Source organism: Pseudophryne corroboree, chromosome 7 (assembly GCF_028390025.1).
Source record: "Pseudophryne corroboree isolate aPseCor3 chromosome 7, aPseCor3.hap2, whole genome shotgun sequence".
NCBI lineage: Eukaryota > Metazoa > Chordata > Amphibia > Anura > Myobatrachidae > Pseudophryne > Pseudophryne corroboree.
In genome coordinates, this window is record NC_086450.1 from 271,079,407 (window position 1) to 271,106,602 (window position 27,196).

The following is a 27,196-nucleotide window of genomic DNA, read 5'->3' on the forward strand; positions in this document are numbered from 1 at the left end:
CAGGGCGTCCACCGCTGCCCGAGGGTCCCTTGACCTGGCACAATACCTCCGAAGCTTCTTGTTGAGGCGTGATGCCATCATGTCTATTTGAGGAAGTCACCAAAGACTTGTTATCTCTGCAAAGACTTCTTAGAAACATAGAATTTGACGGCAGATAAGAACCACTTGGCCCATTTAGTCTGCCCATTTTTTTTATCCTTTAGGTAATCGCAACCCTCTTTGAACCTTAATTCCTTGTAAGGATATTTACATGCCTATCCCAAGCATGTTTAAACTGCTCCACAGTCTTAGCCTCTGCCACCTCTGATGGGAGGCTATCCCACTTATCCACTACCCTTTTTGTGAAATAATTTTTCCTTAAATTTCCCCTGAACCTGCCTCCCTCCAGTTTCAGTGTATGTCCTCGAGTTCTAATACTTCTCTTCCTTTGAAAAAGGTTTCCCTCCTGAACTTTGTTAAAACCTTTGGTATATTTGAAGGTTTCTATCATGTCTCCCCTTTCCCTTCTCTCCTCCATACTATACATTTTAAGATCTTTTAGCCTTTCCGGGTAAGTTTTGTGATGTAGGCCATGCACCATTTTAGCTGCCCTTCTTTGTACACTCTCTAATGTATTTATATCCTTCAGGGGATATGGTCTCCAGAACTGGACACAGTATTCCAGATGAGGCCGCACCAATGACCTATACAGTGGCATTATTACTTCTCTTTTCCTGCTATTGATTCCTCTCCCTATGCAACCAAGCATCTGACTTGCCTTTCTCATTGCTTTGTTGCATTGCTTTCCTGCCTTTAAGTCACTTGAACTAGTGACTCCTAAATCCCTTTCCTCCTCAGTAGTTTCCATTATAGTACCCTTGATACTATATTTAGCCTTTGGGTTTTTGAGACCCAAGTGCATGATTTTGCATTTTTTAGCATTAAACCGTAGTTGCCATGTTCTTGACCATTTTTCAAGCCTAGCTAGGTCATCAATCATTTGTTTTACCCCTCCTGGTGTGTCTACCCTGTTGCATATCTTTGTATCATCTGCAAAAAGGCATACTTTCCCTTCAATACCATTTGCAATGTCACCAACAAGATATTAAAGAGAACTGGTCCGAGTACAGATCCCTGGGGTACTCCACTGGTAACATTTCCCTCCATAGATTGCACTCCATTAACTACAACTGTCTGTTTCCTATCCTGCAACCAGGTTCTTATCCATTTAACTATTCTATAATCTACCCCCACACTTTCAAGTTTATTTAGCAGTCTGCGATGTGGGACAGTGTCAAATGCCTTACTAAAGTCTAGATATGCTACATCTACAGCTCCCCCTTGATCTATTATTTTCATCACAGAGTCAAAAAAGTCAATAAGATTTGTTTGGCATGATCTCCCACCAGTAAATCCATGCTGTTTTGGATCCTGTAAGTTGTTTGATTTAAGATATTCCACAACTCTTTCTTTTAGTAGTTTTTCCATTACTTTCCCTACTACTGATGTAAGGCTTACTGGTCTGTAGTTACTTGCTTCTTCCTTGCTTCCACTTTTGTACAATGGAACTACATTTGCTCTTTTCCAGTCCTCTGGAATGGCACCTGTATTTAGTGACTGGTTAAATAATTCTGTTAATGGTGCCACCAGCACATCTTTTAGCTCTTTTAATATCCTTGGGTGTATACCATCTGGCCCCATTGATTTATCCACTTTTAGTTTTGAAAGTTCAGTTAGGACCTTCTCCTCTGTAAATGTACTTTCATCTACCTTATTTTTATGAATGTCCTTGCAACATAACTGTGGCCCCTTCCCTTCTCCTTCTGTAGTAAATACGGAGCAAAAATAATTATTTAGGTGATCTGCTATTGCCTCGTCTCCCTCCACCAAATGCTCACTCTCTGTCTTAAGTCTTATTATTCCTCCATTTGATTTTCTCCTTTCATTTATATACTTAAAAAAAGTTTTGCCCCCTTTATCTACCGACTGGGCCATTGTCTCCTCAGCTTCTGCCTTTGCACGTCTGATCACTTTCTTAGCATCCTTCCGTCTGTCAAGATACACCTCTTTGTCATTATTATTTTGAGTCTGTTTGTATTTCCTAAAAGCCATGTTTTTTGCTTTCACACTAGTTGATACTTCTTTTGTGAACCACATTGGCTTCCTTTTCCTGGTGCTTTTCCTAACCCTTTTGATACAAAGGTCTGTTGCCCTTAGTGTTGCACTTTTCAGTTTTTTCCCATCTCTCCTGCACTCCTTCCAAATTCCTCCAGCCCGCCAATGAATCACTGAAACATCTCCCCATTTTTGCAAAGTCAGCATTTCTAAAATCCAACACCTTTGTTTTTCTGTGACAGGAGTTGGATCCTGTCTTTATACTAAACCATACTGCTTGATGATCACTGGATCCCAGGTGCTCACCCACATATATGTCTGATATCCTGTCACCATTTGTAAGAATCAAATCTGATATTGAGTCTTTGCGAGTGGGCTCCCTCACCAATTGCTTGAGAGATGCTCCCTGTAAGGAATGTAGAAATTTGCCACTTGTAGCTGAACTTGCAAAGGACCCCTCCCAATTAACATCAGGTAAATTAAAGTATCCCATGATTATAACTTCTCCCTTTAAAGCCATTTTAGAGATGTCCAACAATAGGTTCCTGTCCAAATCCTGCCCCTGGCCTGGTGGTCTATAGATCACCCCAATGCGAATAATGTCCTTCTCCCCAGTTTCCGTGGTGACCCAAAGGGCCTCAGTTTTGTCCTCAACATTTTGTATTAAAGTAGCATTTATGCTTTTTTCACATACATTGCTACCCCTCCTCCTATTCTTCCCATTCTATCCTACCTAAATAAATTGTATCCTGGTATAGCTATGTCCCAGTCATGATTCTCATTGCACCATGACTCAGTAATTGCGACAATATCCAGGTTATCCCTTGTCATTATCGCAATTAGCTCTGGAATTTTGTCTCCTAAGCTCCTAGCATTTGCACACATAGCTTTAAGAATTTTGTCTGTGCATCTGTTATTAGTAGCCATGTCCAGACAGTACAAAAAATAACAAGTTTAAAGTTGAAATTACCTGCTTGGTGATGTTGTTCAGTGTTTGTTTGTTCCCCCCCTCCCAATCAGGAATCACACTCTGTCCTTTACACCACGACTACACCTCACTAAATGAAAAGATATAGTACACCTGTCCACAAATGGCCAAAGGAGGTAAACACCAGACAGCATGCAGTAATAAAACGGTTTCACTGAACAACTTCCCCACACATGCAAAGCCAATTACAAGCAATTCATTACATGAAGAACATACATGAGTTTGCATTATAATAGAGAACTGTAGTGAGCAGATTGGGGATGTCTTTTCTTAGTTTAAAAGACAGATAATATGCATAAGATGAATTACATACTTTTGAGGCATTAAGGCAGTTCATATGTCAGTTTTGGTGTGTTGTTTTCCTTCTGTTCTCCTTCGGTTTAATGCAGGTATAACGCTAATATTATAACAACACTTTTTAATGTCAGCACTTCTATGGAAGCACTCCCAGCCGATGGCTTCCAGCCGAATACTAGACTTTAAATAGGAACAATTTCCATGTGAATGCAATGATTGCAAACTCCTTCCCAATACAATCCCACTTCAAACTAAGGCAATAAATTAACTTACACAAACAGGCATTACATACCAATAAGACAGCCAACTAAATCTTTACACAGTTAAAAAAACAAACCAAAAAAAAAAAAAAAAAACACTCTCTCAATGTACCTAAACTATGCAATCATCAGAATCAGCTTTATTGGCCAGGTGTACTCACGTACACTAGGAATTCTTTGTGGTACAATGCATCGCCATGCAGCAACATGAAGGGGGAATACATAGCATACGAAGGGGGAAGAACATAGCATACATTACACGTATGAGTTGATACTGCACATGGTATTCATTTGAAATAATCAGCAGATGCAGTACAACGTGCTGGTATGTGTAGTTCCACGAATCGTATCTAAACTATGCAATCATGGTATTCATTTGAGATAATCAGCAGATGCAGTACAACTTGCTGGTATGTGTAGTTCCACGAATCGTACCTGTTGAGGACAAGGAGTGATGAGGAGTTGGTTCACAATCGATAACAGCTGATGATATAACTTAACGCAGGTATAACGCTATTATTATAATAACACTTTTATGTCAGCACTTCTATGGAAGCATTCCCAGCCGATGGCTTCCAGCCGAATTCTTGATGAAGTCCCCACTCTCCTGGATGGAGATAGTGTATGCCGAGGAAGTCCGCTTCCCAGTTTTCCACTCCCTGAATGAATACCGCTGACAGAGCGCTTACGTGATTTTCTGCCCAGCGCAGAATCCTGGTGGTTTCCGCCATTGCCACTCTGCTCCTTGTCCCGCCTTGGCGGTTTACATGAGCCACGGCTGTGACGTTGTCTGATTGAATCAGAACCGGTAAGTCGCGAAGAAGATTCTCCGCTTGTCGTAGGCCGTGTATATGGCCCTTAATTCCAGTATGTTGATGTGTAGACAAGCCTCCTGGCTTGACCACAGTCCCTGAAAATTCCTTCCTTGCGTGACTGCTCCCCATCCTCGGAGGCTCACGTCCGTGGTTATCAGAACCCAGTCTTGAATGCCGAATCTGCGACCCTCTAGAAGGTGAGCACTCTGCAGCCACCACAGGAGCGACACCCTGGCCCTGGGGGACAGGCTTATCTTCTGATGTATTTGTAGATGGGACCCAGACCACTTGTCCAGAAGGTCCCACTGAAATGTCCTCGAATGAAACCTGCCGAAGGGGATGGCCTCGTAGGCTGCCACCATTTTTCCCAGAACTCGAGTGCATTGATGAACAGACACTCTTTTTGGTTTTAGCAGGTTTCTGACCATGTTCTGGAGGTCCTGGGCTATTTACAATGGGAGAAAAACCCTCTTCTGTTCCGTGTCCAGAACCATGCCTAGGAATGATAGTCGAGTCGTTGGAATCAATTGCGACTTTGGCAGATTTAGAATCCAACCGTGCTGTTGTAGCACTCTGAGGGAGAGTGACACGCTTTTCAGCAATTGAACTCTCGATCTCGCTTTTATCAGGAGATCGTCCAAGTACGGGATAATTGTGACTCCCTGCCTGCGCAGGAGCACCATCATCTCCGCCATCACCTCGGTGAAAATCCTCAGGGCCGTGGAAAGCCCAAACGGCAACGTCTGAAACTGGTAATGACAGTCCTGTACAGCGAATCTCAGGTACTCACGATAAGGAGGATATATGGGGACATGAAGGTATGCATCCTTTATGTCCAGCGACACCATAAAATCCCCCCTTCCAGATTGGAGATCACTGCCCGGAGCGATTCCATCTTGAATTTGAACCTTTTCAAGTACAGGTTTAGGGATTTCAGATTTAAAATGGGTCTGACCGAGCCATCCGGCTTCGGGACCACGAACAGGGTTGAATAGTACCCTTTTCCCTGTTGGGCTAGGGGAACCGTGACAATCACTTGCTGTTGACACAGCTTTTGAATTGCAGCTAACACTACTGCCCTCTCTGGGGGAGAAGCCGGCAAGGCCGATTTGAAAAATCGGCGAGGGGGCACCTCTTCGAATTCTAGTTTGTAGCCCTGGGATACAATTTCCATCGCCCAAGGATCCACGTCTGACAGAACCCAGACCTGGCTGAAGAGCCGAAGACGTGCCCCCACCGGTGCGGACTCCCTCAGTGGAGCCCCAGCGTCATGTGGTGGATTTAGTAGAAGCCGGGGAGGACTTCTGTTCCTGGGAGCTAGCCGAAGCAGGCGTTCTTTTCCCTCTACCCTTACCTCTGGCGAGGAAGGATGAGCCCCGACCTCTTCTGGACTTATGCGACCGAAAGGACTGCATCTGATATTGTGGAGTTTTCTTTTGCTGTGGGGGAACAAAAAAGGCAAAAAAGTAGATTTACCCGCGGTAGCTGTGGACCTTCCCCCAAATAAAACTTCACCTTTGTAAAGTAAAACCTCCATATGCTTCGAGTCGGCATCCCCAGTCCATTGGCGGGTCCACAGGGCTCGCCTAGCAGAAATCGCCATGGCGTTGGCTCTTGAACCTAACAGCCCCACGTCTCTGAGCGTCTCTCATATATAAGACTGCGTCTTTAATGTGACCTAAGGTCAATAAAATGGTATCCCTATCTAGGGTCTCAATGTCAGCGGACAAGGTATCTGTCCAAGCTGCAAACGCTCTATATACCCATGCCGATGCTATCGCCGGTCTGAGTAAAGCCCCCGTATGTGTATAAATAGATTTTAAGGTAGTTTCCCGTCTGCGATCTGCAGGATCCTTGAGGGCTGCCGTGTTGGGAGACGTTAGCGCCACCTTCTTGGACAAGCGCGTTAAAGCCTTGTCTACCCTGGGCGAGGATTCCCACCATAACCTGTCCTGTGCAGGGAAAATATACGCCATAAGAAACCTCTTGGGAATCTGCAGTTTTTTGTCTGGAGTTTCCCAAGCTTTTTCAAATAACTCGTTCAGCTCATGAGATGGGGGAAAGGTTACCTCAGGTTTCTTTTCCTTATACATGCGCACCCTCGTGTCAGGGACAGAGGGGTCATCTGTGATATGCAAAACATCTTTTATTGCAATAATCAAATAATGAATACTTTTGGCCACCCTTGGGTGTAACCTCGCATCATCGTAGTCGACACTGGAGTCAGAATCCGTGTCGGTATCAGTGTCTGCTATTTGGGATAGAGAACGTTTTTGAGACCCTGAAGGGCCGTGTGACACATTTAAAGCCATGGATTGACGCCCTGTTTTTTCCCTAGACTCTGCTTTGTCCAACCTCTTATGCAATAAGGTCACATTTGCATTTAAAACATTCCACATGTCCAACCAATCAGGTGTCGGCGTTGCCGACGGAGACACCACAATCATCTGCTCCGGGTGTAGTACGGGTGACCGGCGGTCTCCTGACCGCCGGTCACCTTACCGACGCCAGGATCCCGGCAGCATACCGATGCCGGGATCCCGGCGGGGAGGGGCGAGTGCAGCAAGCCCCTTGCGGGCTCGCTGCGCTCGCCACGCTGCGGACTCGGTGGCGACCTGCGGTCGCCACGGGTTCTATTCCCACTCTATGGGTGTCGTGGACACCCACGAGTGGAAATAGTCCCTGTTGGTCGGCATGCCGACCATCGGGATAGTGAGCCGTCGGGCTCACGGAGGAGGTCATGTGACTGTCGGTCAGCCGACCGGCGGTCACATGACTACCACCCATCTGCTCCAACTCCTCCTTAGATGAGCCTTCCGCTTCAGACATGCCGACACACTCGTACCGACACCCCCACACACAGGGATATGTATCTGGAGATAGTCCCCCAATAAGGCCCTTAGGAGAGACAGAGAGAGAGTATGCCAGCACACACCCAGCGCCAACTGACACTGGAAAACAAATTCCCTGAATATATAATTATGTATAATACACTCACTGCGCCTCACAAGTGCCCCCCCCCCCCCCCCCCCTCTTTATTGCCCTGTGTCACCGTGTTCAGCAGGGGAGAGTACGGGGAGCCAGCGTCTCTACAGTGCTCCATGGAGAAAATGGTGCTGGTTAGTGCTGTGGGACCAAGCTCCGCCCCCTCCAGCGGCGGGCTTCGGTCAAGCTCAATTTTATAATACTGGCGGGGGATTTATATAACTTCTGCCTCCGCAGCCTATAATGCTCCTGTGCCAGACTTAGAGGTTTATATTGCTGCCCAGGGCACCCCCCCCCTGCGCCCTGCACCCATCCGTGCCTGCTAGTGTGTGTTGTGTGGGAGCAATGGCGCGCAGCGTTACCGCTGCGCGCTTACCTCAGGGAAGACCTGAAGTCTTCTGCCGCCTTGAAGTCTTCTTTTCTTATACTCACCCGGCTTCTATCTTCCGGCTCTGCGAGGAGGACAGCGGCGCGGCTCTGGGACGAACAGCGAGGGGAGACCTGCGTTCCGACTCCCTCTGGAGCTTATGGTGTCCAGTAGCCTAAGAAGCAGAGCCTATCACTTAAGTAGGTCTGCTTCTCTCTCCTCAGTCCCACGATGCAGGGAGCCTGTTGCCAGCAGTGCTCCCTGAAAATAAAAAACCTAACAAAACTCTTTTCAGAGAAACTCAGGAGAGCTCCCTGTAATGCACAGAGTCTCCTCTGGGCACAGGATCTAACTGAGGTCTGGAGGAGGGGCATAGAGGGAGGAGCCAGTGAATACCCATTCTAAAGTTCTTTATAGTGCCCATGTCTCTTGCGAAGCCCGTCTATATCCCATGGTCCTCACGGAGTCCCCAGCATCCTCTAGGACGTAAGAGAAACAAACAATACTTTTCTGGCAAAAATTTAAGAGAAAATAAGAATTTATTCACCGGTAATTCTATTTCTCGTAGTCCGTAGTGGATGCTGGGAACTCCGTAAGGACCATGGGGAATAGACGGGCTCCGCAGGAGACTGGGCACTCTTAAAAGAAAGATTAGGTACTATATCTGGTGTGCACTGGCTCCTCCCTCTATGCCCCTCCTCCAGACCTCAGTTAGGGAAACTGTGCCCGGAAGAGCTGACATTACTAGGAAAGGATTTGGAATCCAGGGTAAGACTCATACCAGCCACACTGTATAACTTGTGATAACCATACCCAGTTAACAGTATGAACAATAACTGAGCCTCAGTAACAGATGGCTCATAACAATAACCCTTTATTTAAGCAATAACCATATACATGTATTGCAGAAAGTCCGCACTTGGGACGGGCGCCCAGCATCCACTACGGACTACGAGAAATAGAATTACCGGTGAGTAAATTCTTATTTTCTCTGACGTCCTAGTGGATGCTAGGAACTTCGTAAGGACCATGGGGATTATACCAAAGCTCCCAAACGGGCGGGAGTGCGCGGAGGACTCTGCAGCACCGAATGAGCAAAGGCAAGGTCCTCCTCAGCCAGGGTATCAAACTTGTAGAACTTAGCAAATGTGTTTGAACCCGACCAAGTAGCAGCTCGGCAAAGCCGTAAAGCAGAGACCCCTCGGGCAGCCGCCCAAGAAGAGCCCACCTTCCTTGTGGAATGGGCTTTTACTGATTTAGGATGCGGCAATCCTGCCGCAGAATGAGCTTGCTGAATCGTGTTACAGATCCAGCGCGCAATAGTTTGCTTTGAAGCAGGAGTACCCAGCTTGTTGGGCGCATGCAGAATAAACAGCGAGTCAGTTTTCCTGACTCCAGCCGTCCTGGCTACATAGATTTTCAAAGCCCGGACTACATCTAGTAACTTGGAGTCCTCCAAGTCCCGAGTAGCCGCAGGCACCACAATAGGTTGGTTCAAATGAAACGCTGATACCACCTTAGGGAGAAATTGGGGACGAGTCCTCAATTCTGCCCTGTCCATATGGAAGATCAGATAAGGGCTTTTACACGACAAAGCCGCCAATTCTGACACGCCTAGCCGAAGCTAAGGCCCACTTTCCACGTGAGATATTTTAGCTCCACGGTCTTAAGTGGCTCAAACCAGTGGGATTTCAGGAAATCCAACACAACGTTAAGATCCCAAGGTGCCACTGGAGGCACAAAAGGGGGCTGAATATGCAGCACTCCCTTAACAAACGTCTGAACTTCAGGCAGTGAAGCCAGTTCTTTTTGAAAGAAAATAGATAGGGCCGAAATCTGGACCTTTATGGATCCTAATTTAAGGCCCATAGTCACTCCTGACTGTAGGAAGTGCAGGAATCGACCCAGCTGGAATTCCTCTGTAGGGGCCTTCCTGGCCTCACACCAAGCAACATATTTTCGCCATATACGGTGATAATGTTGTGCTGTCACGTCTTTCCTAGCCTTTATCAGCGTAGAAATCACTTCATCTGGAATGCCCTTTTCCGTTAGGATCCGGCGTTCAACCGCCATGCCGTCAAACGCAGCCACGGTAAGTCTTGGAACAGACAGGGCCCCTGCTGCAGCAGGTCCTGTCGGAGCGGCAGAGGCCATGGGTCCTCGGAGATCATTTCTTGTAGTTCTGGGTACCAAGTTCTTCTTGGCCAATCCGGAACGATGAGTATAGTTCTTACTCCTCTCTTTCTTATTATCCTCAGTACCTTGGGTATGAGAGGAAGAGGAGGGAACACATAAACCGACTGGTACACCCACGGTGTCACCAGGGCGTCCACAGCTATCGCCTGAGGGTCCCTTGACCTGGCGCAATATCTTTTTAGCTTTTTGTTGAGGCGGGACGCCATCATGTCTACCTGTGGCCGTTCCCAACGATTTACAATCAGCGTGAAGACTTCTGGATGAAGTCCCCACTCTCCCGGGTGGAGGTCGTGCCTGCTGAGGATGTCTGCTTCCCAGTTGTCCACTCCCGGAATGAACACTGCTGACAGTGCTAGCACGTGATTCTCCGCCCATCGAAGAATCCTTGTGGCTTCTGCCATTGCCATCCTGCTTCTTGTGCCGCCCTGGCGGTTTACATGGGCGACCGCCGTGATGTTGTCTGACTTAATCAGCACCGGTTGGTTTTGAAGCAGGGGTTCTGCTTGACTCAGGGCGTTGTAAATGGCCCTTAGTTCCAGAATATTTATGTGAAGGGAAGTCTCCTGACTTGACCACTGTCCTTGGAAGTTACTTCCCTGAGTGACTGCCCCCCAACCTCGGAGGCTTGCATCCGTGGTCACCAGGACCCAGTCCTGTATGCCGAATCTGCGGCCCTCGAGAAGATGAGCCTGCTGCAGCCACCACAGCAGAGACACCCTGGCCCTCGGGGACAGGGTGATCAGCCGATGCATCTGAAGATGCGATCCGGACCACTTGTCTAACAGATCCCACTGAAAGATCCTTGCATGGAACCTGCCGAAGGGAATTGCTTCGTATGAAGCTACCATCTTTCCCAGGACTCGCGTGCAGTGATGCACCGACACCTGTTTTGGTTTCAGGAGGTCCCTGACCAGAGATGACAATTCCTGGGCCTTCTCCACCGGGAGAAACACCTTCTTCTGTTCTGTGTCCAGAATCATGCCCAAGAACAGCAGACGCGTCGCAGGAATCAGCTGCGACTTTGGGATATTCAGAATCCAGCCGTGCTGTTGCAGCACTTCCCGAGAAAGTGCTACGTTGACCAACAACTGCTCCTTGGACCTCGCCTTTATAAGGAGATCGTCCAAGTACGGGATAATTATAACTCCCTTCTTCCGAAGGAGTATCATCATTTCGGCCATTACCTTGGTAAATACCCTCGGTGCCGTGGACAGACCAAACGGCAACGTCTGGAATTGGTAATGACAGTCCTGTACCACAAACCTGAGGTACTCCTGGTGAGGTGGGTAAATGGGGACATGCAGATAAGCGTCCTTGATGTCCAGCGACACCATAAAATCCCCCTCTTCCAGGCTTGCAATAACCGCCCTGAGCGATTCCATTTTGAACTTTAACTTCCTTACATAAGTGTTCAAGGATTTTAAATTTAGAATGGGTCTCACCGAACAGTCTGGTTTCGGTATCACAAACATTGTGGAATAGTAACCCCGTCCCTGTTGAAGGAGGGGAACCTTGATTATTACCTGCTGAAGGTACAGCTTGTGAATAGCCGCCAGTACTACCTCCCTTTCCCTGGGAGCCGCTGGCAAGGCTGATTTGAGGTAACGGTGAGGGGGAGTCGCCTCGAACTCCAGCTTGTATCCCTGAGATACCACTTGTAGAACCCAGAGATCCACCTGTGAGCGAACCCACTGGTCGCTGACGTTCCGGAGACGCGCCCCCACCGCACCTGGCTCCACCTGTGGAGCCCCAGCGTCATGCGGTGGACTTAGTGGAAGCAGGGGAGGATTTTTGTTCCTGGGAACTGGCTGTCTGGTGCAGCTTTTTTCCTCTACCCCTGCCTCTGGGCAGAAAGGATGCGCCTCTGACCCGCTTGCCTTTCTGAGGCCGAAAGGACTGTACTTGATAATACGGTGCTTTCTTGGGCTGTGAGGGAACCTGAGGTAAAAAAAAGTCGACTTCCCAGCTGTTGCTGTGGATACGAGGTCCGAGAGACCGTCCCCAAACAATTCCTCACCCTTATAAAGCAAAACCTCCATGTGCCTTTTAGAATCAGCATCACCTGTCCACTGCCAAGTCCATAATATTCTCCTGGCAGAAATGGACATTGCATTAATTCTAGATGCCAGCCGGCAAATGTCCCTCTGTGCATCCCTCATATACAAGACGACGTACTTTATATGCTCTATGGTTAGCAAAACAGCATCCCTGTCGAGCGTATCAATGTTGTCTGACAGGGTATCAGACCATGCTGCTGCAGCACTACACATCCATGCTGAAGCAATAGCAGGTCTCAGTATAGTACCTGAGTGTGTATATACAAACTTCAGGATAGCCTCCTGCTTTCTATCTGCAGGCTCCTTTAGGGCGGCCGTATCCTGAGACGGCAGTGCCACCCTTTTAGATAATCGTGTGAGCGCCTTGTCCACCCTAGGGGATGTCTCCCAGCGTAACCTATCCGTTGGCGGGAAAGGGTACGCCATCAGTAACCTCTTAGAAATCACTAGTTTCTTATCAGGGGAACACCACGCTTCTTCACACAATTCATTTAATTCATCAGATGGGGGAAAAGTCACTGGCTGCTTTTTCTCCCCAAACATAATACCCTTTTTAGTGGTAACCGGGTTAATGTCAGAAATGTGCAACACATTTTTCATTGCCGTAATCATGCATCGGATGGCCCTTGTGGACTGTACATTTGTCACATCCTCGTCTACACTGGAGTCAGACTCCGTGTCGACATCTGTGTCTGCCATCTGAGCTAGCGGGAGTTTTTGAGCCCCTGATGGCCTCTGAGTCGCCTGGGCAGGCGCGGGCTGAGATGCCGGCTGTCCCAAGGCTGTTACGTCATCAAACCTTTTATGTAAAGAGTTGACACTGTCGGTTAATACCTTCCACATATCCATCCACTCCGGTGTCGGCCCCCGTAGGGGGCGACATCACACTTATCGGCTCCTGCTCCGCCTCCACGTAGCCCTCTTTATCAAACATGTCGACACAGCCGTACCGACACACCGCACACACACAGGGAATGCTCTGACTGAGGACAAGACCCCACAAAGTCCTTTGGGGAGACAGAGAGAGAGAATGCCAGCACACACCACAGCGCTATATAACAGGGATTTTGACTATACTGAGTGATTTTTCCTAATAGCTGCTTATTAACACAAATTGCACCTAAATTTATGTGCCCCCCCTCTCTTTTTTACCCTTGTTGTACTGGATACTGCAGGGGAGAGCCTGGGGAGCGTCCTTCCAGCGGAGCCGTGAAGAGAAAATGGCGCTGGCTGTGCCGAGGAAGATAGCCCCGCCCTCTCATCGGCGGGCTTTTCCGCTTTTTATAATGTTAATGGCGGGGGTTTTTGCACATATACAGTGTTATACACTGTATTATGTGCTATTTGTGCCAAAAAGGTTAACTAATTGCTGCCCAGGGCGCCCCCCCCCCAGCGCCCTGCACCCAACAGTGACCGGAGTGTGTGGTGTGCTATGGGAGCAATGGCGCACAGCTGCAGTGCTGTGCGCTACCTTAATGAAGACAGGAGTCTTCAGTCGCCGTTTTTCATCTTTATCTTCCGTCTTCTGGCTCTGCAAGGGGGACGGCGGCGCGGCTCCGGACGATCGAGGTCGGGCCCTGTGTTCGATCCCTCTGGAGCTAATGGTGTCCAGTAGCCTTAGAAGCACAAGCTAGCTGCAAGCAGGTAGGTTTGCTTCTCTCCCCTCAGTCCCTCGTAGCAGTGAGTCTGTTGCCAGCAGATCTCACTGAAAATAAAAAACCTAACAAATACTTTCTTTTCTAGTGAGCTCAGGAGAGCCCACTAGGTGCATCTAGCTCTGGCCGGGCACAGATTCTAACTGAGGTCTGGAGGAGGGGCATAGAGGGAGGAGCCAGTGCACACCAGATATAGTACCTAATCTTTCTTTTAAGAGTGCCCAGTCTCCTGCGGAGCCCGTCTATTCCCCATGGTCCTTACGGAGTTCCCAGCATCCACTAGGACGTCAGAGAAATTAAATCTAACTCAGCAACAAATTGCTTAATATAAATATGTTGACTAGTGCAAGTAACCTGCTTGTTTCCCTTTTCCAAAACACAACTTCCTATTAGTTATTACTGAATTTCATCATCCAACCAGTTTCTCTCACAGCCCAGGCCAAAAAGGGATGTGGTGGGAGGTAGTCAAGTTTTCTAGAACCATCGGTTACAGTATGCCAGCATTACTCATTTCTTCCATACGAGTACTGTGTTACACATTCTGGCACACTGGAGATACTGTAAACGTTCAAGATACCGTTATTCTTTAAGAGATTAATATTTTTGCTACACTCAGTTTTGATGGTTGCAAACAACTGATACACTGATGTATAACCAAATATATTTTCCTAAGTACTACTGAGTTTTATAGTAATTTTTTTTTTTTTTTTGGTTGGCCACTACAATTGTCAATATTATTGTTCTATTGTTGTTTTGTGTGTATAGGTAGCTTATTTTAATGCACAAATAAGATAGGTAATATACCAAATAGTTTAGTCTGTTACAAATGCAGTTTCTCTTTTTGTATGGTTATGTGTATGTATTACATACATGTGGTTGCACTGTGTATACTATTACACATTCCTATGCATTTTAAGTGATTACTGTGTGGATTTGCAAATTTCCCCTTCTTGCAACTAGCTGCAGGTGCAGTTTCTGGAGCAGTCTACTGTTGCTTAGAGCAGATTCCGTAGCCCCCAACCGCCTAGTATCCAACCTGCTGTCTTACTCGCTGGCCTTAATATACATACATACATACATACATACATACATACATACATACATACATACATACATACATACATACATACATACATACATACTTTAGCTGTTTAAGAAATATTATGGGCTATTACCTCTGAAACAAAGTCATGCACCCTTAATACATTACTGAAATGTCTAGTATTTGCCATACAGTGATCGTGCATAGAGTACACGTTCTTATTTACAAAAACATCACCCAACCTGTTCCAGCTCCAACTGTCTACTATGGATGTTAGGGCATAGTCTCCACTATGAGCATGTGCTCATTCACTTCTATAGATGATGAAACTGAAAGACAAAAAGTAGGGAAAAAATGTTAATATAAAAACTAGTGAAAGTCAAAGAAGGTATCAATATTTGTTTGAAACAGCTGTAGATTCATGTGCACATTTTTTTACAACTTCAGTGCTGATATGTGTCTGCTTGATAAAATAAAGCTGTCATTTCTCCCTCAGCCTCATTGCGCTGATATTTCACTCTTCTGCAAATAGGGGTAGGAGCTTTCACTTATTATAAGATTGTACTAATGGGCCCACATACACCTAACCTCAAGATGTGCCAAATAACTGAACCTATTTAGCATACCGAAATATGCTAGGACTTTGCGACCTAGCAGCACAAAAACAATCCTAAATGCCTAGTAAACTATAAGCAAACTAAAAACAAAAAGATTGGGGAAACTGTAGTCCGATGGAGGAAAATGTAGCCCAATCTAGGGTACATAGGCAAAGACCGATACGAGTGACCTGCGCCATGCATTATGTTGAATCTGACTTTTTTTTTTTTTTGTCCCCAAAAAATTGGTATAAATAAGAATTTACTCACCGGTAAATCTATTTCTCGTAGTCCGTAGTGAATGCTGGGAACTCCGTAAGGACCATGGGGAATAGACGGGCTCCGCAGGACACTGGGCAATCTAAGAAAGAATTCGATCTACTGGTGTGCACTGGCTCCTCCCTCTATGCCCCTCCTCCAGACCTCAGTTAGGGAAACTGTGCCCGGAAGAGCTGACACAATAAGGAAAGGATTTGGAATCCTGGGTGAGACTCATACCAGCCACACCAAACACACCGTACAACTCGTGATACTATACCCAGTTAACAGTATGAATAACAACTGAGCCTCACGAACAGATGGCTCATAACAATAACCCTTTAGTTAGGCAATAACTATATACAAGTATTGCAGACAATCCGCACTTGGGACGGGCGCCCAGCATCCACTACGGACTACGAGAAATAGAATTACCGGTGAGTAAAATCTTATTTTCTCTGACGTCCTAGTGGATGCTGGGAACTCCGTAAGGACCATGGGGATTATACCAAAGCTCCCAAACGGGCGGGAGAGTGCGGATGACTCTGCAGCACCGAATGAGCAAACTCAAGGTCCTCCTCAGCCAGGGTATCAAACTTGTAGAATTTTGCAAACGTGTTTGATCCCGACCAGGTAGCAGCTCGGCAAAGTTGTAAAGCCGAGACCCCTCGGGCAGCCGCCCAAGAAGAGCCCACCTTCCTCGTGGAATGGGCTTTGACTGATTTAGGATGCGGCAGTCCAGCCGCAGAATGTGCAAGTTGAATCGTGGAGCAGATCCAGCGAGCAATAGTCTGCTTAGAAGCAGGAGCACCCAACTTGTTGGGTGCATGCAGGATAAACAGCGAGTCAGTTTTTCTGACACTAGCCGTCCTGGAGACGGATTTTCAGGGCCCGGACTACGTCCAGCAACTTGGAAGCCTCCAAGTCCTGAGTAGCCGCAGGCACCTCTATAGGTTGATTCAAATGAAACGCTGATACCACCTTATGGAGGAATTGGGGACGCGTCCTCAATTCTGCTCTGTCCATATGGAAGATCAGATAGGGGCTTTTACAGGACAAAGCCGCCAATTCTGACACCCGCCTAGCCGAAGCCAAGGCCAAAAGCATGACCACTTTCCACGTGAGATATTTTAAATCCACGGTCTGAAGTGGCTCAAACCAATGTGATTTTAGGAAATCCAACACAACGTTGAGATCCCAAGGTGCCACTGGGGGCACAAAAGGGGGCTGAATATGCAGCACTCCCTTAACAAACGTCTGAACTTCAGGCAGTGAAGCCAGTTCTTTTTGAAAGAAAATCGACAGGGCTGAAATCTGGACTTTAATGGATCCCAATTGTAGGCCCTTAGTCACTCCCGACTGTAGGAAGTGCAGAAATCTACCCAGCTGAAATTCTTCTGTAGGGGCCTTCATAGCCTCACACCAAGCAACATATTTTCGCCATATACGGTGATAATGCTTTGCTGTCACATCTTTCCTAGCTTTTATCAGCGTAGGAATCACTTCAACCAGAATGCCCTTTTCCATCAGGATCCGGCGTTCAACCGCCATGCCGTCAAACGCAGCCGCGGTAAGTCTTGGAACAGACAGGACCACTGCTGTATCAGGTCCTGTCTGAGAGGCAGAGGCCAAGGGTCCTCTGAGATCACCTCTTGCAGTTCCGGGTACCAAGTCCTTCTTGGCCAATCCGGAACGATGAGTATAGTTCTTACTCCTCTTTTTCTTATTATCCTCAGCACCTTTGGTATGAGAGGAAGAGGAGGGAAGACATAAACCGACTGGTACACCCACGGTGTCACTAGAGCGTCCACAGCTATCGCCTGAGGGTCCCTTGACCTGGTGCAATATCTTTTTAGCTTTTTGTTTAGGCGGAACGCCATCATGTCCACCTGTGGCCTTCCCCAACGGTTTACAATCAGTTGGAAGACTTCTGGATGAAGTCCCCACTCTCCCGGGTGGAGGTCGTGCCTGCTGAGGAAGTCTGCTTCCCAGTTGTCCACTCCCGGAATGAACACTGCTGACAGTGCTATCACATGATTTTCCGCCCATCGGAGAATCCTTGTGGCTTCTGCCATCGCCATCCTGCTTCTTGTGCCGCCCTGTCGGTTTACATGGGCGACCGCCGTGATGTTGTCTGACTGAATCAGCACCGGCTGGTTTTGAAGCAGGGGTCTTGCCTGACTTAGGGCATTGTAAATGGCCCTTAGTTCCAGAATATTTATGTGTAGGGAAGCCTCCTGACTTGACCATTGTCCCTGGAAGTTTCTTCCCTGAGTGACTGCCCCCCAACCTCGGAGGCTTGCATCCGTGGTCACCAGGACTCAGTCCTGTATGCCGAATCTGCGGCCCTCGAGTAGATGAGCACTCTGTAGCCACCACAGTAGAGACACCCTGGCCCTCGGGGACAGGGTGATCAGCCGATGCATCTGAAGATGCGATCCAGACCACTTGTCTAACAGATCCCACTGAAAGATCCTTGCATGGAACCTGCCGAATGGAATTGCTTCGTAAGAAGCTACCATCTTTCCCAGGACTCGCGTGCAGTGGTGCACAGACACCTGTTTTGGTTTTAGGAGGTCTCTGACCAGAGATGACAACTCCTTGGCCTTCTCCTCCGGGAGAAACACCTTCTTCTGTTCTGTGTCCAGAATCATACCCAGGAACAGCAGACGCGTCGTAGGAACCAGCTGCGACTTTGGAATATTCAGAATCCAGCCGTGCTGTTGTAGCACTTCCTGAGATAGTGCTACTCCGACCAACAACTGCTCCCTGGACCTCGCCTTTATAACGAGATCGTCCAAGTATGGGATAATTAGAACTCCCTTCTTTCGAAGGAGTATCATCATTTCGGCCATTACCTTGGTAAATACCCTCGGTGCCGTGGACAGACCAAACGGCAACGTCTGGAATTGGTAATGGCAGTCTTGTACCACAAAATGGAGGTACACCTGGTGAGGTGGATAAATGGGGACATGCAGGTACGCATCCTTGATGTCCAGTGATACCATGTAATCCCCTTCTTCCAGGCTTGCAATAACCGCTCTGAGCGATTCCATTTTGAACTTGAACCTTCTAATATAAGTGTTCAAGGATTTTAAATTTAGAATGGGTCTCACCGAACCGTCTGGTTTCGGTACCACAAACATTGTGGAATAGTAACCCCGTCCCTGTTGAAGGAGGGGAACTTTTAGTATCACCTGCTGGAGGTACAGCTTGTGAATTGCCGCCAGTACTACCTCCCTGTCCTGGTGAGTAGCTAGCAAGGCTGATTTGAGGTAACGGCGAGGGGGAGACGTCTCGAATTCCAGCTTTTATCCCTGAGATACCACTTGTAGAACCCAGGGATCCACCTGTGAGCGAACCCACCGGTCGCTGAAGTTCCGGAGACGGGCCCACACCGCACCTGGCTCCACCAGTGGAGCCCCAGCGTCATGCGGTGGATTTAGTGGAAGCAGGGGAGGATTTCTGTTCTTGGGAACTGGCTGTATGGTGCAGCTTTTTCCCTCTACCCCTGCCTCTGGGCAGAAAGGACGCGCCTTTAACCCGCTTGCCTTTCTGGGGCCGAAAGGACTGTACCTGATCATACGGTGCTTTCTTTGGCTGTGAGGGAACCTGGGGTAAAAATGTCGACTTCCCAGCTGTCGCTGTGGAAACGAGGTCCGAGAGACCATCCCCAAACAATTCCTCACCCTTGTAAGGCAAAACCTCCATGTGCCTTTTAGAGTCCGCATCACCTGTCCACTGCCGAGTCCATAATACTCTCCTGGCAGAAATGGACATTGCATTTATTCTAGATGCCAGACGGCAAATATCCCTCTGTGCATTTCTCATGTATAAGACTACGTCTTTAATATGCTCTATGGTTAGCAATATAGTGTCCCTGTCAAGCGAATCAATATTATCAGACAGGGAATCAGACCACGCAGCTGCAGCACTGCACATCCATGCTGAAGCAATAGCAGGTCTCAGTATAGTACCTGAGTGTGTATATACAGACTTCAGGATAGCCTCCTGCTTTCTATCCGCAGGCTCCTTTAAGGCGGCCGTATCCTGAGACGGTAGTGCCACCTTTTTTGACAAGCGTGTGAGCGCTTTATCCACCCTCGGGGAAGTCTCCCAACGTACCCTGTCCTCTGGCGGGAAAGGGTACGCCATTAGTAACTTTTTAGAAATCACTAGTTTTTTATCAGGGGAAGCCCACGCTTCTTCACACACTTCATTTAACTCATCTGAAGGGGGAAAAACTACTGGTTGTTTTTTCTCCCCAAACATAATACCCTTTTTTGTGGTACTTGGGTTAATGTCAGAAATGTGCAACACATTTTTGATTGCCGTAATCATGCAACGGATAGCCCTAGTGGAATGTACATTAGTCTCGTCGTCGTCGACACTGGAGTCAGACTCCGTGTCGACATCTGTGTCTGCCATCTGAGGTAGCGGGCGTTTTTGAGCCCCTGATGGCCTTTGAGACGCCTGGGCAGGCACGGGCTGAGAAGCCGGCTGTCCCACGGCTGTTACGTCATTCAGCCTTTTATGTAAGGAGTTGACACTGTCGGTTAATACCTTCCACATATCCATCCACTCTGGTGTCGACCCCGCAGGGGGTGACATCACATTTATCGGCACCTGCTCCGCCTCCACATAAGCCTCCTCATCAAACATGTCGACACAGCCGTACCGACACACAGCACACACACAGGGAATGCTCTGACTGAGGACAGGACCCCACAAAGTCCTTTGGGGAGACAGAGAGAGTATGCCAGCACACACCACAGCGCTATATAAACAGGGATTTACACTACACAAAGTGATTTTCCCTATAGCAGCTATAATACACAGTATTGCGTCTAAATTTAGTGCCCCCCCTCTCTTTTTTACCCTATTGAGCCTGGAAACTGCAGGGGAGAGCCTGGGGAGCGTCCTTCCAGCGGAGCTGTGAAGAGAAAATGGCGCCAGTGTGCTGAGGGAGATAGCCCCGCCCCTTTTTTGGTGGGCTTCTCCTGCTCTTTATATCAATATTAAGGCAGGGGATTTTTACACATATATAGTTTATGAGACTATATTATGTGTTTTTTTTAGCCTTTTTAAGGTAATCTAATTGCAGCCCAGGGCGCTCCCCCCCAGCGCCCTGCACCCATCAGTGACCGGAGTATGTGGTGTGCATGGGGAGCAATGGCGCACAGCTGCAGTGCTGTGCGCTACCTTAATGAAGACCGGAGTCTTCAGCCGCCGATTTTCTCCTCGGAATCTTCCGTCTTCTGGCTCTGCAAGGGGGACGGCGGCGCGGCTCCGGGACCGGACGACCGAGGCTGGGCCTGTGTTCGATCCCTCTGGAGCTAATGGTGTCCAGTAGCCTAGAAGCCCAAGCTAGCTGCAAGCAGGTAGGTTCGCTTCTCTCCCCTAAGTCCCTCGTAGCAGTGAGTCTGTTGCCAGCAGATCTCACTGAAAATAAAAAACCTAATAAATACTTTCTTTACTAAGAGCTCAGGAGAGCCCCTAGTGTGCAACCAGCTCGAGTCGGGCACAGATTCTAACTGAGGTCTGGAGGAGGGGCATAGAGGGAGGAGCCAGTGCACACCAGTAGATCTAATTCTTTATTAGAGTGCCCAGTCTCCTGCGGAGCCAGTCTATTCCCCATGGTCCTTACGGAGTTCCCAGCATCCACTAGGACGTCAGAGAAATAGGATTTTACTTACCGGTAAAAACTATTTCTCGTAGTCCGTAGAGGATGCTGGGGACTCCGTAAGGACCATGGGGAATAGACGGGCTCCGCAGGAGATAGGGCACTTTAAGAAAGCCTTGGATTCTGGGTGTGCACTGGCTCCTCCCTCTATGTCCCTCCTCCTGACCTCAGTTAGAGAAACTGTGCCCAGAGGATATGAACAGTACGAGGAAAGGATTTATGTAACCTAAGGGCGAGATTCATACCAGCCACACCGTATAACTTGTTCATACTGTTAACTGGGTAGTTTATCACAAGTAACATAGCCTCGGTTCAAGACCGACCAACTATAACATAACCCTTATGTAAGCAATAACTATATACAAGTCTTGCAGAAGAAGTCCGTACTTGGGACGGGCGCCCAGCATCCTCTACGGACAACGAGAAATAGATTTACCGGTAAGTAAAATCCTATTTTCTCTAACGTCCTAGAGGATGGTAAGGACCATGGGGATTATACCAAAGCTCCCAAACGGGCGGGAGAGTGCGGATGACTCTGCAGCACCGACTGAGCAAACAGGAGGTCCTCCTCAGCCAGGGTATCAAACTTATAGAACTTTGCAAAGGTGTTTGACCCCGACCAAGTAGCAGCTCGGCACAGTTGTAGTGCCGAGACCCCTCGGGAAGCCGCCCAAGAAGAGCCCACCTTCCTAGTGGAATGGGCCTTAACCGATTTAGGCAATGGCAATCCTGCCGAAGAATGCACCTGCTGAATCGTGTTACAGATCCAGCGAGCAATTGTCTGCTTTGAAGCAGGAGCGCCAACCTTGCTGGCCGCATACCAGAACAAACAGAGCTCCAGTCTTCCTGATCCTAGCTGTTCTGGTCACGTAAATCTTCAAAGCCCTGACCACATCCAGGAACTCGGAGTCTTCCAAGTCCCGTGTAGCCACAGGCACGACAATAGGTTGGTTCATATGAAAAGATGAGACCACCCTGGGCAGAAATTGAGGACGAGTCCTCAACTCTGCCCTATCCACGTGAAAAATCAGGTATGGGCTTTTATATGATAGAGCCGCTAATTCCGAAACACACCTTGCAGAAGCTAAGGCCAACAACATGACCACTTTCCAAGTGAGGTATTTCAACTCCACTGTTTTCAGTGGTTCAAACCAAGGTGACTTGAGGAAACTTAATACCACGTTAAGATCCCAAGGCGCCACCGGAGGTACAAAGGGAGGCTGAATATGCAGCACTCCCTTCACAAAAGTCTGTACTTCAGGAAGAGAAGCCAATTCTCTTTGAAAGAAAATGGATAAAGCAGAAATTTGGACCTTTATGGACCCTAATTTTAGGCCCAAATTCACTCCCGTTTGAAGGAAGTGACGCAGACGGCCCAAATGGAACTCCTCCGTAGGAGCAGCTCTGGCCTCACACCAAGAAACAAATTTCCGCCATATACGGTGATAATGTTTCGATGTCACATCCTTCCTAGCCTTGATCAGGGTAGGAATGACCCCCTCCGGAATCCCTTTTTCAGCTAGGATCCGGCGTTCAACCGCCATGCCGGCAAACACAGCCGCGGTAAGTCTTGGAACAGACAGGGCCCCTGCTGTAGCAGGTCCTGCCTTAGAGGAAGAGGCTACGGATCTTCTGTGAGCAACTCTTGCAGATACGGATACCAAGTCCTCCTTGGCCAATCTGGAACAATGAGAACTGTTCTGACCCTTCTTAGTCTTATTAATCTCAACACCTTGGGTATGAGAGGCAGAGGAGGAAACACATAGACCGATCTGAACACCCATGGTGTCACCAGAGCGTCTACCGCTACCACCTGAGGGTCTCTTGACCTGGCGCAATACCTCTTTAGCTTTTTGTTGAGATGGGCGCCATCATGTCTATTTGAGGCAGTCCCCACCGATCCACGACCTGTGTGAAGACTTCTTGATGAAGTCCCCACTCTCCCGGATGCAGGTCGTGCCTGCTGAGGAAGTCCGCCTCCCAGTTGTCCACCCCTGGGATGAACACTGCTGATAGCGCGCTTACATGGCCTTCCGGTCAGCGCAGAATCCTGGTCGCCTCTGCCATGGCCACTCTGCTCCTTGTGCCGCCTTGGCGGTTTACATGAGCCCCTGCCGTGATATTGTCCGACTGAATCAGAACCGGTTTGTTCTGAAGCCATTCCTCCGCCTGGCGTAGGGCGTTTTAAATGGCCCTTAACTCCTGGACATTGATGTGGAGACAAGTCTCTAGGCTTGACCAGAGACCTTGGAAATTTCTTCCCAGTGCGACAGCCCCCAAACCTCGGAGGCTCGCGTCCGTGGTCACCAGGATCCAGTCCTGAATGCCGAACCTGCGACCCTCTAGGAGGTGAGCACTGTGCAGCCACCACAGGAGAGATACCCTGGCCCTCGGAGACAGGGTGATCCGTTTCTGCATATGTAGATGGGACCCGGACCATTTGTCCAATAGGTCCCATTGGAAAGTCCTCGCATGGAACCTGCCGAAGGGGATGGCCTCGTATGAATCCACCATCTTCCCCAGAACCTTTGTGCAATGATGCACCGAAACCTTTTTTGGCTTTAAAGGGTTCCTGACCAGGGCTATGAGCTCCTGAGCCTTCTCCACCGGAAGAAAAACTCTTTTTTGGTCTGCGTCTAGAATCAGGCCCAAAAAGGTCAGACGAGTTGCAGGTACTAGCTGGGATTTCGGTAAATTGAGAATCCAGCCGTGCATCTGCAACGTCTTCACGGACAGAGACACGCTGTCCAGCAACTTCCCCGAGATCTCGCCTTTATAAGGAGATCGTCCAAGTACGGGATAATTGTGACTCCCTGCTTGCGCAGGAGCACCATCATTTCCGCCATTACCTTGGTGAAAATTCTCGGGGCCGTGGAAAGACCAAACGGCAACGTCTGAAATTGGTAGTGACAATCCTGTACTGCAAATCTCAGAAACGCCTGGTGAGGGGGGGGAAATCGGAACATGAAGGTACGCATCCTTTATGTCCAGGGACACCATCCAATCCCCTCCCTCCAGGCTGGCGATGACCATTCTGAGCGATTCCATTTTGAACTTGAACCTCTTCAAGTACAGGTTCAGGGATTTTAGATTTAGAATGGGTCTGACCGAACCGTCCGGTTTCGGTACCACAAACAGGGATGAATAATAACCCTCTTCTTGCTGGAGATGAGGAACCTTGATTATCACCTGTTGAATGTACAATTTGTGAATTGCCGCTAACACTAGCTCCCTCTCTGACGGGGAAGCCGGCAGAGCAGATTTGAAAAACCGGCGAGGGGGCATGTCTTCGAATTCCAGTCTGTATCCCTGGGAAACAATCTCCATTGCCCAGGAATCCACCTGTGATTGAACCCAGACGTGGCTGAAAAGATGAAGACGTGCCCCCACTTGATCTGACCCCCCCCCCCCCCCCCCCCCCCCCGGAAAGCCCCAGCGTCATGCTGTGGACTTTGCGGAAGTAGGGAGGACTTCTGCTCCTGGGAACTAGCAGAGTGCAGCTTTTTCCCTTGCCTTTACCTCTGGCAACGAAGGAGGATCCTCGTACCTTCTTGTTTTTATTGGAACGAAAGGACTGCATTTGACAATGTGGTACCTTCTTAGAATGCTGCGGGGGAACATAAGGTAAAAAATTTGATTTACCAGCCGTAGAGACTAAGTCCGAGAGGCCTTCTCCAAACAACTCCTTCCCCTTGTAAGGCAATGACTCCATATGCTGCTTTGAGTCGGCGTCTCCCGTCCACTGTCGGGTCCACAAGAGCCGCCTAGCAGAAATAGACATAGCGTTTATTCTAGAGCTTAGTAAACAAATGTCTCTCTGAGCATCCCTCATATACAAGGCAGCATCTCTGATATGCTCCATGGTCATTAGAATGGTATCCCTATCTAAGGTGTCCATCTCCGTAGATAAGGAGTCTGCCCATGCCACGACAGCACTACAAACCCAGGTCGACGCCATGGCCGGCCTAACTATAGTTCCTGAATGTGTGTAAATGTGCTTCATGGTAATTTCCTGCTTGCGATCAGCAGGATCCTTGAGGGAAGCAGTATCCGGAGAAGGCAGTGCCACCTTAATTGGATAAGCGTATTAGCGCCTTGTCTACTTTAGGTGCAGATTCTCATCGTATCCGATCCTTCTGTGGAAAAGGATACGCCATAAGAATCCTTTTGGGAACATGGAGTCTCCTATCCGGAGATTCCCAAGCCTTTTCGCATAATTCGCTTAGCTCAAATGAGGACAGAAACGTGACCTCAGGCTTTTTCCCTTTATACATGTGAACCCTCGTGTCAGGGACAGGGGGTTCCTCCGTGATATGCAAAACCTCTTTTATGGCAATAATCATGTACCTAATACCTTTTGCCACCTTCGGCTGTAATTTTGCATCCTCATAGTCGACACTAGAGTCAGTATCTGTGTCAGCGACCTGGGATATGGGGCGCTTTTCAGACCCTGAAGGTCCTGGCACCACAGGGACAGGTACGGACTGGCTACCTGACTGATCCCTAGCTTCAGCCTTGTCTAATCTTTTATGCAGGAGATTTACATTTGCATTCAAGACTTCAGCATATCAACCCAGTCCGGTGTCGGCGTTGCCGACGGCGACCTGACATTCAAGCACTCCCCCTCCACATTAAGCAAGCCTTCCTCATCAAACATGTCGACACACACGTACCGACACACTGCACACACCCAGGGAAACTTTTTCTGAAGACAGTATCCCCTGAAAGGCTCTTTGGAGAGAGAGAGAGAGAGTATGCCAGCACACAACCCAGCGCAACAACCTGGAGACCAACACAGAATGCTTTTCCCCAGCAGCGCTGTATTATACTTTATCCGCCAATTATGTGCCCCCCCCCCTCTCTTTTTAAACTCCCTTCACAGTGTGTAAGCAGGGGAGAGTCCGGGGAGCTTCCTCTCAGCATTCTGTGGAGAGAGAAATGGCGCTGGTGAGTGCTGAGGGAGAAGCCCCGCCCCCTCGGCGGCGGGCTTCTGTCCCGCTCAAAATCGTGTAAAATGGCGGGGGCTCAATTATATACATGTACAGTGCCCAGCTGTACATGTATATACCTATTTGCCATCTAAGAGGTGCTATTATTGCTGCCCAGGGCGCCGCCCCCGTGCCCTGCACCCATACAGTGACCGGAGTGTGTGAGGTGATGTGGAGCAATGACGCACAGCTGCAGTGCTGTGCATTACCTCTGTGAAGCTGAAGGCTTCTGCCGCCTGAGACGTCTTCTTGCTTCTGTTCTTCTGGCTCTGTGAGGAGAACGGCGGCGTGGCTCCGGGGGTGGACGCCCAGGACGAACCTGTGTTCACCCCCTCTGAAGCTAATGGTGTCCAGTAGCCGAGGAAGCAGATCCTATCAGTTAAGTAGGTCTGCCCCTCTCTCCTCAGTCCCTCGATGCAGGGAGCCTGTTGCCAGCAGTGCTCCCTGTGAATAAGTAAAAATCCAAACAAAAATGCTTTCTGTAGCAAAGAACTCGAGAGCTCCCTGCAGTGCGCCCTTGATCCTCTGGGTACAGTGTAAAACTGAGGTCTGGAGGAGGGATATAGAGGGAGGAGCCAGTGCACACCCAGAATCCAAAGCTTTCTTAAAGTGCCCTATCTCCTGCGGAGCCCGTCTATTCCCCATGGTCCTTACGGAGTCCCCAGCATCCTCTAGGACATTAGAGAAATAATCATCCTAAATACCCAGTACTGTACACTTAAGCCACAAGGCTTTCCGCACAGCTGCAGCTTTTACATCAAGCTCCAGTGCAATCTTTCTTTACCCTCTTTTTGATCTATTCAATTACTGTCACAACCCCGGTGTGAAGCCCCAGAGGGTGCACCTAAAACACAGATTTTTACTTGGGTGCTGTTAAGTGCACCCTCTGGGGCTTACTGCAATACTGTAGGTGAC

General features: G+C 48.5%; 1 protein-coding gene across 6 annotated transcripts in view; it reads right to left on the reverse strand.

Moving 5' to 3' along the window:
• The window catches only part of SLC39A10 (solute carrier family 39 member 10), a 250,766-nt gene that overhangs the window by 208,249 nt on the left and 15,321 nt on the right, over positions 1-27,196 (reverse strand). For all 6 annotated transcript variants that reach the window (XM_063934145.1, XM_063934149.1, XM_063934144.1 and 3 more), the window contains exon 2: positions 14,999-15,085. The gene's annotated coding sequence lies outside the window, so the exon portion shown is untranslated. The remainder of the gene's footprint in view (positions 1-14,998; positions 15,086-27,196) is intronic.